The sequence below is a fragment of the Morus notabilis genome, unplaced genomic scaffold, assembly GCF_000414095.1.
Source record: "Morus notabilis unplaced genomic scaffold, ASM41409v2 Scaffold669, whole genome shotgun sequence".
Lineage (NCBI taxonomy): Eukaryota > Viridiplantae > Streptophyta > Magnoliopsida > Rosales > Moraceae > Morus > Morus notabilis.
In genome coordinates, this window is record NW_010362919.1 from 86,146 (window position 1) to 99,678 (window position 13,533).

The following is a 13,533-nucleotide window of genomic DNA, read 5'->3' on the forward strand; positions in this document are numbered from 1 at the left end:
TTTCGATCGAACTGGTCATTGTTTTCCACCTCAAATTGGAGCTCTTGTGTCGGGGTAGTCCCTGTACCTGCATCATTAGAAGAGACAGTAGTATCTTGTCCTTCCTTTAAGTAAGGCATATCATTTTCATTAAAGAGAACGTCTCTGCTAATAATTATTTTTAAGTTAGGACCATTCCTTGCACATAGTCTATAGCCTTTGACACCCTCGGGGTAGCCTAGAAAAATACACCTAATGGACCTGGGATTTAGGTTCCCCTCTCTTTGGTGCGCATATGCAGCACAACCAAAGACTCGGAGGTGGCTTAAGTTTGGAGGTTTGCCAGTCCAACATTCCTCTGGTGTTTTTAAGCCAATAGGCTTACACGGACACCTGTTTATGAGGTAGCACGTTGTACTGGTTACCTCCCCCTAGAATTTTTTACTTAGGCCTGCTCCGAACAACATACATCTTACCCTTTCCATTATTGTCCTATTCATCCTCTCCGCTATCCCGTTTTGTTGGGGTGTCTTCTTTACTGTTCTATGCCTTAAGATACCCTTTTCAGCACAAAATGTTGAGAACAGATTATGACAGAATTCTATTCCGTTGTCAGTTCTAAGGGGCCTTTAATCTTCTATTAGTTTGGTTTTCAACTAAGGCTTTCCAGAGTTTAAATTTCTCAAAACATTCATCTTTAGATTTTAATAAGTAAATCCATACTTTTCTTGAGAAATCATCTACTATGGAAAGAAAGTACCTGTGGCCTCTATGAGTTGACACACTCTCTGGCCCCCATAAATCTTCATGTGCATAGTCCAAAGGTCCTTTTGCTCGGTAAGCAGAGAATGAAAAACTGAGTCTGTGCTGCTTTCCCAGAATGCAAAGCTCACAGAATTTGAGTTGGCTAACCTTGTCCTTTCCCAGAAGGCCTTGTTTACTCAGTTCTTGTAGCCCTCTCTCACTGACATGAGCTAGTCTTCTATGCCAGATTTATGCCTGTTGGCCATCCTTCGTTACTGTTGCAGTCACTCCATCAACTGTATCTCCAACCAGCACATAGAGACCATGTTGTTTTTGACCCTTCATCACTGTTAGAGATCCTTTTAGTACCCTGAGAGTTCCACCTTCTGCCTTGTATGAGAAACCAGCATCATCCAGCGCGCCAAGAAAGATAAGGTTTCTTCTGAGGTCTGGAACATGTCTCACGTTCCTGAGTAGTTAAGAGGTGCCATCATGCATCTTTATCGGGATTGAACCAATCCCGATGACAGAGCATGACTGGTTGTTTCCCATGAGAACATTTCCAGTTTTTAGTGTGAGATAATCAGATAACCATTCTCTCTTGGGGCACATGTGGTAGGTACACCCTGAGTCAAGTATCCACTCCTCTTCTGGCTTAGTTTCTCCCATTACTAACATCTCAGAACTGTAGTAGTCCTCTGCCTGATTTGCTGCTGCTGTTTCTTTCTCCTCTGATTTCTGCTCAAATAGTTTCTTTTTCCATTCTTTGCAGAAACGTTTAATATGGCCCACTCTGTTACAGTAAATGCATTTCCTAGGTCCTGTTCTAGATTTTGACCTAGAGTTAGGCCTAAATTTAGGTTTACTTTGATCCCTCTTAGGGTGTCTTCCTCTAACCAATAATCCCTCATCACCGTGAGTATCTTTTCTTTGATACATCTCAAACTTAATTTCTAACTCTCGAGACCTCAGTGTGGACAACACATCATCTAAGGTAAGGCTCTCTCTCCCATACTTAATTGCATTTTTAACCTCTCTAAAACTTTCTGGTAAAGAGATTAACAAAAGTATAGCCTGATTTTCCTCCTCCACCTTTTCGCCAATATTAGCTAAGTCTATTATTATTTTGTTAAAATCATCAAGATTCTTTTCTAGACTCTTGCTAGTATCCATTCTAAAACTAAAAAGGCTATCTTTAAGGTAGATTTTATTAGTGAGGGACTTAGTCATATACAATTGCTCGAGTTTGAGCCATACCTTAGCGACGGTGTCCTCCTCATTCACCTATCTGAGGACGTTATCGGCGAGATAGAGGATTATGGTGGAGTATGCAATTTCTTGCATGTCGGTCTTTTCCTCTTCAGTTCCTTTCATATCCTTCATGTCTCCGAGGGCTTTGGCGACCTTCTGTTGTACCAAGATTGCTCTTAATTTCTTTCTCCATAAACCGAAATCTCTAGAACCATCGAACCGTTCTAGTTCGAACTTTGCGGAACCCGTCATCTCTTCCAGAGATTTTCACCGAGTCTTCGATTTGCCTAGTACCAAACCAGGCTCTGATACCACTGTTGGGTTGAAACCAACACAAGACTCTAAATCGGAATAAAAGATAACAATCGACACAAAGGATTTTATTGAGGTTTGGGCAAAATGAATCACCCTACGTCGCCGTTGAGCTCTCTCACAAGAAGCCCTTTCACTATTAGATCAAAGATTACACCCTCACAACTCACAATCTCAATGAGACTAACAATCTGCTCAAGAATAATTAGAAGAAAGAATCCCCAAGAACGTTTACAGAAGAGAAATCAGAAACCCTAGAAACACTCTGATTTCCTCTCAGCACTCAAAACGCCCAATTCCTCTCTTTCTCTCTCTACAATTGCTTTCGAGTCTCTCTCTCTCTAGAAGTGAGTAGAGTGATCTCGAATAAGCCAGAAACAACATTATATATGAGAAATACAGATAGTCATCACCGATTCATCAAAGCCGTCCACGTGTGCTCCTGAATACAGCTGTTTATTAACTATTACTCTTGTCAAACGGCAAGTCGTATTTGATCTAATAGGAAAGCTGCAAATTGGATGATGTCGTTTTACTTGGAATTACTCCTTCACTCTTATCTATATATCATACCATAAAATCTATTAAAGCATAAAAACATAATAAGCAAATATCATAATCTCTTTCAAAATAATTAATCATGAATACTCTTTGAACATAATCATATAGGGTCTTGTAATGCAGTTTTGAAATGCTTTTAACTCTACTTACCTGAATTTCAATCACCACTTTGCAAGCACAAACTAAATGGTTATGGGGAGCCTTCAATGTGCTAATTAACCTTTAAAAACCACAGCTTTTAAAAATCACATTCATATCATCATTTAACAAAACACATAACTACGCATTGTTACGAAAATATTCATAACAAATTCATCAAAACTCAAAATATTATGAGACCAGTGGCAAATAAAAGTAAACTCAAAACAATATTTTTAGAGCTACTACATGATAGGTTTCAGATTTTTCAAACTAACCAAAAACAGCCCGAAATCCAGATTGAAGTATAATCTCGTCAGGAAAATGGAAGCTTTTTAACTGAACTTATAAAATTCATAACTAAATGTAAAAAAATTCGTTTGGAGTGATTCAAAAACTCACGTAAAGCTTGAGATGTATAATTTAATAGAAAAATATAAGATCAGTCAAAATCATAAGTATATATGACACAAAAGCAGAATCTACATAGGTTGTACAGAGGACTTATATTTAAACATTTAATCAAATACCTAACATGCAGATCTTAATCTTCAAAGACGGCTCTCAAATACATGAATCATCATCTTAATAAGATTTTATCTTCAAATAATCATTAATAATATCAAGCTAAAATCATCAATTTCACCCAGAAACTAATATTTGAACCAAAACCTCAAGAAACTCATTTTTAAGAGTCTGTAACCAACATGCATGATAAACCCCGTCAAAAATCCGACTCTCAAGTTGGATTTCAACATCTTAATCTCTGAAATTTTAGTTTCTAACATAAGAAAGAAGTTACCTCAAAGAAAAATGTGTTCCCAAGTGAATAGAAGCTCAAAACCTTGGTGGTTATTTTTGGTTCTAGGTTGAAAACGAGTTGAAATGGGCTGGTTGAGTTTTTAGCTCATTTTCTCTTAAAAATCTAGGTTTGATTCTGAGTTTTGTGTGAGAAAAGGAGTGAGAAGAGAGAAGAAAATGTTAGGGTTGGAGTTCTAGGCCTTTTTGCTGAAATAGACCCAAAAATGAAGTTTATACATGATAGAGACCAAGCAAAAGTAAAGTGAACTTATAGTATGACAAGTGTCTAGGTTTTTCTAAGTCTCTAACATTTGTCCTAACCTCATAAAATCAGCTCTAAAGTCTCTATATTTAGGTGCCTAAAGTTCACTCAATTTGCTAACATATCATTCTCTCACAAAAACTCAAAATAGCAACTAAGTCCTCAACACATTTACATAAAACCATATAATAAAAATACAAAATAATGATTCATCATTAAATCAATCATAATAGAGGTAAAATATCATATCAAATAATTATAATAAATATCATTTTTTTCTTCATAAGTTTAGCACATTAAGTTCCCACATCGAGCTAGTTGCACTGCACATTAAAACTGAAAACTCGATTAACAAAGCTATAAGTTTAATAAAATCATATGATAGCTATAATAATAAAATATAATGCCAACAAATAACTTTTAAGTAAATGGTAAATGTGATGCATGATTTTAATTTATTAAATTTATTTATTATTGACTTAAGGCTTAATTAAATCTCAGGTATTACATATGATACATTATAAATGACTTTTGTTATATTCCATGTCTAGTAGTGCAAATGTGGTGAATGAGAACAATCAGAAAAATGGCTCCTATGAACTATTGAATTGGACTGTAACTAGGGAAGTGGTAGGCAAAAATTGGAGTAATTTTGACAAATAACTTTTAAAATGGCACCATTAACGATTTTTAGATCTCATCTTTAACCTATTGAATTTTGCCCTTTAAAATAAGTAATAAGATAGATTATTATCAATAATTTGACAAATGTCAACTGCGGTGGGTCTCCGGTCACTGGTAACATGCGTAATTTGATAGATTACTGCCTAAAATTTAACAAATTATTATCTATAATTTGACATATTATTATACAAAGGGAGTAGCCTATCACAACAAAAGGGTAGAACTTTAGAAAGATGTGTTTAAGGGTCAGTTTTTAACAAATTATTATCTATAATTTGACAGATTATTATACAAAGGGAGTAGCCTATCACAACAAAAGGGTAGAACTTTAGAAAGATGTGTTTAAGGGTCAGTTTTTACAGTTTTCTCCAGAAATTGCATCTACGAATCTTTCATCACAAGTACATCATACTATTCTTGGGCCAAATTGCTATAAGAGAGATTTTTACAATTACTCCTCAAAATGGATCACCTAATTATTATTAACCCCAAACGTTTGCCCTTTTGTTTCTACCCAATCAAAAGCCCAATATATAGATTATTAAAATACCCTCAAAGGTACAATAACAATTTACAAGATGCTGGCTGCCTCTGATCGGCAGCCGCCAGCGAGTGTCTGGCGGGTTTCAGGCAGCAGTTATAGTCTGTCAAGCTATGACTCATAGTCTGTCAGGTTATTAACCATAGTCTGTCTGTCAGTTTATTATTCATAATCTGTCAAACTAAGATCCATAATCTGCCGGACTATGATCCATTTCAACATGTTTATGACCCATTTCAACCTATTTAATCAATTTTTAAGGCTAAAAAAGTATTGAAAAGCATAAAAATGATTAGCTTAACAAATGCTTTTACGATCATGACGATCCATTTATGTTTCAAGTTACTTGTCATACTCCAAGCTTGATTTTGCTCAGGGATATTTTGACAAGGGAGAATGCGAACTGAAATATGTAATTACATATTTTTATTTATATGTTGTACTTGATATTTATTACTGGACCTTTTGTTCAAGTATTTATTGTACTCGGTTACAAGAAAATTTCTACCACACTCTTGGAACACAGCTAGTGATATCTTACAATATCTTGTTTATTACTAATGAAAGTTTCTCCTGTAGTATTCGCTGTCTCTTGTGATAGATCTTAATGTTACGCCTGATGTCTCAGATGACGTTGAAACACTGTCTAGGACACTAGTTATTCAGTTTACTCTACCGATTAAATTGAATAACACAGGAAAACCAATAAAGCACAAAAGATAAATAAACATGCAATATGGTATCGCAGTTCGGTACTCACACCTACTCTGCGGGGCCACGCCCAGACAGTAAACAGTTTCACTATTTTTTAAGAATTACAACCATGACGGACTTAATCACTCAAGGACTCCCTCCTAGACTATGACGCCGCTGTGATGAACTCTCACAATGACACTGTTTAGCGTGTACCACACGTCTTCATCTTTCACTACTGAACTCCCTTCAGTTAATCAAACTTTCAACATGAAACACAGAACCATAGATTGTTCTTCTTAATCACTGCCTCTCTGACACTAGACTTTTCTGTGGTTATCAAAATCACCTTTTCTTCTGCAGAGCCACTTTCCATATAAAAGTATTCCACGTATCTTCAACTTTTGAACCTGTGTTAGTTACCAAAAAATCCTCTCAGCATTATCTACAACATCTCACCTTTTGTTTTTCCTTCTAAAACTCACGGATTCACCTTTTTAAAATTCAATGAATCAAATCTCCTCAGGAGATAACCCACCAGCTGATCAAGGATATTAGCCTTATCCGATTTACCACAAGCTAATTTTCAAGTCAACAAATCTAATTTTTCTGCACAAAATCCAATCTCAAATTCAAACGACAGCACTTTCTTCTTCTCTAAAAAACAAACATCTAGATAATGCCTTCTAGAACCTAGTTTTTGAATCTATACACTCAAAAACTGTTTTGCCAACACAGCCAATTAACAAAAACCTAACATCTTGTTTCATGGACAAGATTCCCTTAATGATCTGACTTCTTGTTGAAGGTTTTGTGAAAATATCGTTTCACTTCATTGAATTGAAATCAGAAAAATACACAGTTAAATAGATATTAGAATCCGAGTGATTCTCCATATCCCTAGAAAATAGGAACAACTTAAAACAAAAGACTCTAACAGAATCCTAATATTCGAATTTATTGCTAACTAAATAACTAACAAAATATCATGCCCGACTTGGAGCATACATTCTTGTTTGGTAATTTTGTACATAATATTTTTGGGCATCTTTTCTTCTCTTTGGGCATAATATATATTTCCATAATTAAATTGCAGATTATGTTTAATTTTTCTTTTTCATGTTTATGCAATGTGGTCCACTTCTTAGGAAAAACAAAAGTCTCTCTCTCTCTCTCTCTCGCTCGCTCTCTCTTTGAGCCTCTTTCTCTAAAAGTTTCTGATGAAACAGCAAGAAGAAAAGATCCAGCAAAACAGCAAAATCCCTTCAAGCTCAGAAAGTTCGAGTCTCGTCTGTCTTTTGTACGGATGAGAAATGAAGAAGCCTCGAAATGCAACTTCCTTACATGGAAAACAACAACAACAACAACCGTAAAAAGTGCAATAATAGGAGGAAAAGTTTGTACGAGCTATCTCTTTTTTTTTTTTTTTTTTCTCTTGCTTTGGTGTAAGGACCCCTTGTTTTTTGGGATTCTTTTATGCTGCACGGGAATATTTCAGGCACCATATCGGGAGATATGATAATTTATATAATTTTACGTTAAAACTTGTAAACTCGAACGATAAAGTTGTAAGAGTTATAATAATTTGTAAGATTTGAATTTTGCGATAATTTACATCATAACTTGCAAACTCTCGAACGATTCATCGTAAAGTTTAAAATTTCACAAATTATCGTTCGAGTTTGTAACTTTATCGTTTGAATTTACAAGTTCTAACGTAAAATTTTATAAATTATCGTATCTCCCGGTATAGTGCTGGAAAAAAGTGCCCCAGCAACATAAAAGGACCCTTTGCTTATTTATGTTGTTTGTGAGTTTTTGGAGATGCTGTCGTTCGAATTCTAAAGAAAAACGACATGATATCATTTGCGAGCAAATAAAACAATACGACGCAATAGATGAAGATATCTTTCATCTTCCGGATATAGAGTTAGCCTACCAAATAAAAAAGGTTATAAAACAAAAACCAGATTTTAATAAACTCTTAGACATAGCCAGGCAAACCCAGATTCTAAGAACCAATCCTATTAAACATTGGAATAGAAACCTGGAAGCCGAACTTGTACCCATAAATCTAGATCTAGCGTAATGGTTCTCTTCTATGAATCTTAAGATCTTTTTTCTTAAAATCTTGCCTACTAAGCAGTTTATCCTACCACACAGAATGAAAAGGACAATATACATGATGAGTCAAGAAATTGTGATATTCAGCCCGATCCATGATTCAAAGCTGCAGGATATACATAAAGTTTGACACAAGAGGGGAAACCTACTCTTTATAATTAACTATTTAAAATTCCATCATATTTTAGCATAATAGCGAAGCAATACTCTGGATTATCACAAAAAAGAATTCTTTTTTCAGTATCCACTTATTATTAGTTAATAATCCTAGCAATTACATTTATATGCTTATTCTAATTTGAATAAGGATATTCAAATTATTTTCATCAAATGACTATTCATCTAGTGTATTTTCATGCCAACGGGAGAAACAAAGTTCTATAGAAAAATGGCGGTTTGTGGCCCTTATGAGGTGGAACAACGGATTGATAAGGTGGCTTACCGATTACGGCTACCAGTTTCAGCCCAAATCCACCCGGTTTTCCATGTTTCCCAACTCAAGCGTTGTTTGGGGTCTACTGAGGCCTCTCAGGATCTCCCTACTCAGCTTACCGCAGACATGGAAATGCTGATGGAACCGGCGGAGGTTTTAGGCGTTCGCCAACCTCTGGAGGGCTATTTGGGTGATGTGGAAGAGTTGATTCATTGGCAGGGAATGCCCGCCTTTGATGGCACATGGGAATCCTTTTCGACTATCCAACATCATTTTCCCTCTTTTCACCTTGAGGACAAGGTGCAAGTTTGGGCGGCGGGTAATGATAAGCCACCGGTGCATTTCATTTACGTGAGGAGGAATAAAAGGCAAGGACAAAATGGGAACTCTAAGGTAGCTGAGGCAGGGCTGTCAAATGCAGAGTGATTGGGAAGTAGGAATAACGGCTTTTAGGTGGGAAATAAGGGAGATATAAAAGAGTGAAAGTGAATGGGGAGAGTAGAGAATTATTTTGTTCGAATACCTGATTGTGAGAAAAGTGTTCGAGAAGGAACTGTTTCATTTTTCCGATTGTGTGTTTAATTCAATTCCATTAGTACAATAAACTCTTTTACCTTCGACCCTGTATCAATCCAGTCCAATAATAAAGAGTTCTACTTTTATTTTGGATCTTGCTTTGTTACTTTTTTAAATTGTAATCCTTACAAACACCATACCATGGCTGAGGGTTCCTGATAAATAATAAGTGGGGATTGCATCTGCTGATATGCTTAACGCATGCTTCCGTACACTTGACCGACGGTTGCATTCGTCCTCATTCATTTCTTCGCGGTTGCTACAAGCCGACTACTGAGTAACTAAAAAAATAACTAGATAAATGAATAAACTAAAATGCACTAGTTATAATATAGTGTGCGGTGAATCATATAAAAGCTGTTCTCTTAAGTTTGCTTTTACCCGGTGCTTAAGCGTTGCTAGACTTTTGGTATGCATTGGAGACTTTGGAATTACACAATTGGTTGGAGGAATACAAAAGAGTCTGCACATTATGACCTGCCATTTAAGGAAAACTTACGAAATTCAGCTCTAGAGTATTCTATCTGCAATACAATATGCCATATTAGGCTGTGTTTGATAAGAAGGAAATGAAATGAGAAGGAATGAGATTCTCTTGTTATGTTTAGTAGAGGATTTTTAATTCCTGCTGAAATTCAAGCTAAAATGTTTAACAGAATGTAACAGCAAATGATATAGCCGTGCCTTGATGACAGTCCAATTCTCATAAGTGCTAGGTGACCGTGGATTCAGACTGAAGAGGCGCCATAGGATTCCTTCCGGAACGCTTCATGAAGGTACATAGGAAAAGGCTGTCCAGACCAAAACCACCTAAGGCACGCCATAATCCACTATGAACCCTCTCAACCAACTTGTGAAAATATAAAACTTAAAGTTCCAGAGTTTCGTTATAACTGTGGAAATGAGATAAAAAATACTTAAAAAAAAGTACTTACCAGACCCATAACGCCAAGACCTTGCTTTTATGCTTCTCAATGCAGTAAGTAGAAGGTCAAATGACAGAACCAAAGCAAACATCTCGTTTGCAAATCCGCACGACTGTTGGAACTCGATAGCTTTCAGATTCTCTCTTTCAGGTACGTGAAATTCATCAACAAGACCCTAGCAAAATCAGTTCATGTACATGAATTACAAATAGAGAAGTAAGAAGCAATTTGCATAAAGTTGTTTTCCAAGGAATAAGAAGAAGGGCTAGAAAGAGAAAAAACTCATATACTTTGATTGTTTCCTGCATGACGAGCATTGTGATAAGAAAGCCGAATAACTCCCCTGCAAGAGGGGTGAACCTGTTTATTATTGAACAAGCCCCTAATACGGCCAGCAAGAAGAGCAACATAGAGGTCCATATGCGACCCTACACGTCAAAAGTAAGCACTTTATAAAGGAGAGTTTCAAACTCCTAGTAAGAGTCTAGCAACAAAATACATAATAATAAGAAGGAAAAGAAAAGGGAAAAAAGAGCTCTGATCCCAAATCTGGTATGTTCTTAGCCAAGTTTGTTAGAACCGGTTATGTGCTTTTACCGTGTTTTCTTATAAAATGATTAAGGATTACCAAAGCAAAACACAAAAGCAGCGTAAATACTACACAATGATTAAACGTGGTTCAGTCAAACTGACCTACATCCACAGGGCCACGCCCAGACATCAAGCAATCCACTAATAGGTAAAAAGTTACAGACACCAATCGGACTTAACCAACTCAAGACTCCCTCTTGACTATCGACGCCGCTGTGTCTAACACCCTAAGTGGCTAGCTTGGCGAGCACCACTCGTCTTCAAACGCCTTCTCCCGAAAGCTCACAAAATCATCTCTCAAAGATCAAAATTGATGAATGCTATCTCTCTTCAACTTGTGCACACCGTACTTTTTCAGAATTGCAGTACATAATCTAATTCCTCATGCAGCAATCTTTTATAAACTGATCTAATTCAAAATCAGAATCTGTAGTTACAGATAAGACAATTATCAGTTTAAAATTCAAAACACGTAATCTATTTCGCATATTCCAGTTTCAATTTCCTTGACCCAGATTCTCAGCACTCCAATCTCTTTTTAGATGATATCTTGATCTTCAAAACAAATTCATCATGAAATACGATTTTGAATAAACCTCTTATTCAAACTTAAAATAAAATCTATAACAGATATTTGTTTCAATTTCAAATCCTGGTTTAAATCAAAATAGCAACACAATCTTGATCTTCTCCACGAAATCCTCAGAGCCTTATCTTAATTCAAAACGGTGAGGCTGATTTCTTCTATTTGAACAAACCCAAAAGCTTATCTTCTTCTATTCGAACGAACCCAACGAATTCGAGAAACTAACTCCAGATTTTGTCAAAACGCACAGCATTACTTAAGGAACCAAACGACTCAAACAAAAGCTGTACGACATTTCTTGACACTTTCGAAATAAACAATCAAAACATGAAGCCCAACTAAGCCAATCAAAGCCCAAAACATAAATAGAGAGTCAAAACGACCCACATGACTCAACAATCTCCCCCTTTGGCTTAGTTTGGCAAAGTTACACAACTCTATCCAAGAGTACTCAAAGCAAACAAAGTGTTCAAGAAAATTACTAACTAATTGACCACGAAGCACATTACTCTCCCCTTAAGTTTGGCAAACAAAAAGCCAAAGATAAACTAGAAACTATTGGAATCCAAATGACAAGCTGAAGAACGAATCAAACCGGAGGATCAACAGCCGAGGAAGAGAGTATAGGCAATGAGGAAAGAAGTTGTGCCATTTGACGCCGCATATCATCTTGGAATTTGACCTGCATATCAACTAATTGCTTAATGTCACTCCCTGCTTTGTCTTGTAAAACCCGTATAGCATCCAGCTCAGTTTGCATCTTTACAGAGTTCCGTTGCAACCCTTGCAGCAACACAAAGTTCTTGGTGCAGCCTGGACACGTGGAAACGGGCCCTTCAGCAGCATGTGATGACTCCCCCTCAACATCAACGATGCGAGGTCCACGAAATAACTTTGCGGACACCCCGAGAGGAGGCGCCAGTGGCATCATCTTATCTTTTTTTAGCAGAAAAGGGGCGTGAGAAACAAGAACCCTGCAAATGAGAGACGGGAAAGGGAGACCATGCAAGGTCATGCGATCACCTGCAAACTGCACAATGTGATCAAAAACCACCTTTCCAAAATCGAAGACTTGTCCTGTGCCTACAAAATACAGAAACTTGGCAAGTTCCAGGGACAGATTGTTTTTGTGAGATCCTGGAACCCAATTGTAAAGGCCAAGTTTATGTAGCATGGAATATTTTGATGTCAGCATAGAGGCTCGAAGAGCATTAGCCTTGGTCCAGTTGAAAGAATGTCCAGACAATTCAGAGGCAATCTCATCAGGGCACACAACTGTTGTAAACTCAACTAAATGCTCAAGCTCCAAGAAATTAGGACAATGACAGAGCTTGTTGATGAAAGCAGGAGAGAAATCTAATGCATTTCCTCAAATATAAATCTTGCCATAGACAGGTGAGCTAGTAATGGCAATGTTTGCTGACAAATTTGAGTAAAATTCTGTAATGACTGAGAAAATTCCAGACCTTAAATAATACAATTCATGTATTTTTAAGCCAAGGATTTTCTTAGAAAATATTATGTTATATTGTGAATGGAGGATTTATGGAATTAATATATGTATTCCTAAATTCTATAGCAAATTTCATGTTAAGTTCATGTTTCGATCAAGTAAATTCGATCGATAAATTCTCGCCGTATTTTAAGGCGGAATAATTTTCAGTACAAGTATAGTTTGAGAATCTTAATTTCAAGAATCTCTAAGCACAGCACGATGTTAGCGGCGTATAAAAAAAACGCACTAACATTTTAAAAGAAGAAAAAAAAAATCCTTAATTGCCAGACAGTTAGGTTAAAGTCACAAGATAAATACCTATAGTAGATGGATACAATATGAGCTCGGGAGTTGACACTGTCAGAAACGTCATTCTTGGGATATAATACAGAAAATTAAAATTTAGAATTTGTTCAGTCTAAAATTAATTTCAAGACTTGAAACAGTTCGAAATATTAAGCGAGTAAGAATATAAAACAATATTGAATTATTCAGAAATTAATATTGGACTGTAAGTAGTAGATTAACTTACGTAAGCTAAACTAATTACCTCTAATCAGTATAAATTTAATCTGTTTAGAAGAAATAATTGAGGATAAGATCAGGCACGTAATCTTGCCTTAATCAGATACTTTATATAGTGAAATTTTTAGGGTTCTTACACTTTCTTTCTCTTATTCTCGCTCATTCTCTCTCTCCTCTCACGTTCTCTCTCACACAAACCATCAATGGCCAAATACTCAAGTTAAGATTCCGACCTCCATTTTTGACCCCGCCGGTGTCAATAGAAAGATCTCGACGAGCTGAGTTCAACGACATGCGGCACGACCTCCAAC

General features: G+C 36.4%; 1 pseudogene; it reads right to left on the reverse strand.

Moving 5' to 3' along the window:
* Positions 1 to 9,717: 9,717 nt before the first annotated feature.
* Positions 9,718 to 13,533, reverse strand: part of LOC112092540 — a 47,404-nt pseudogene continuing 43,588 nt past the window's right edge.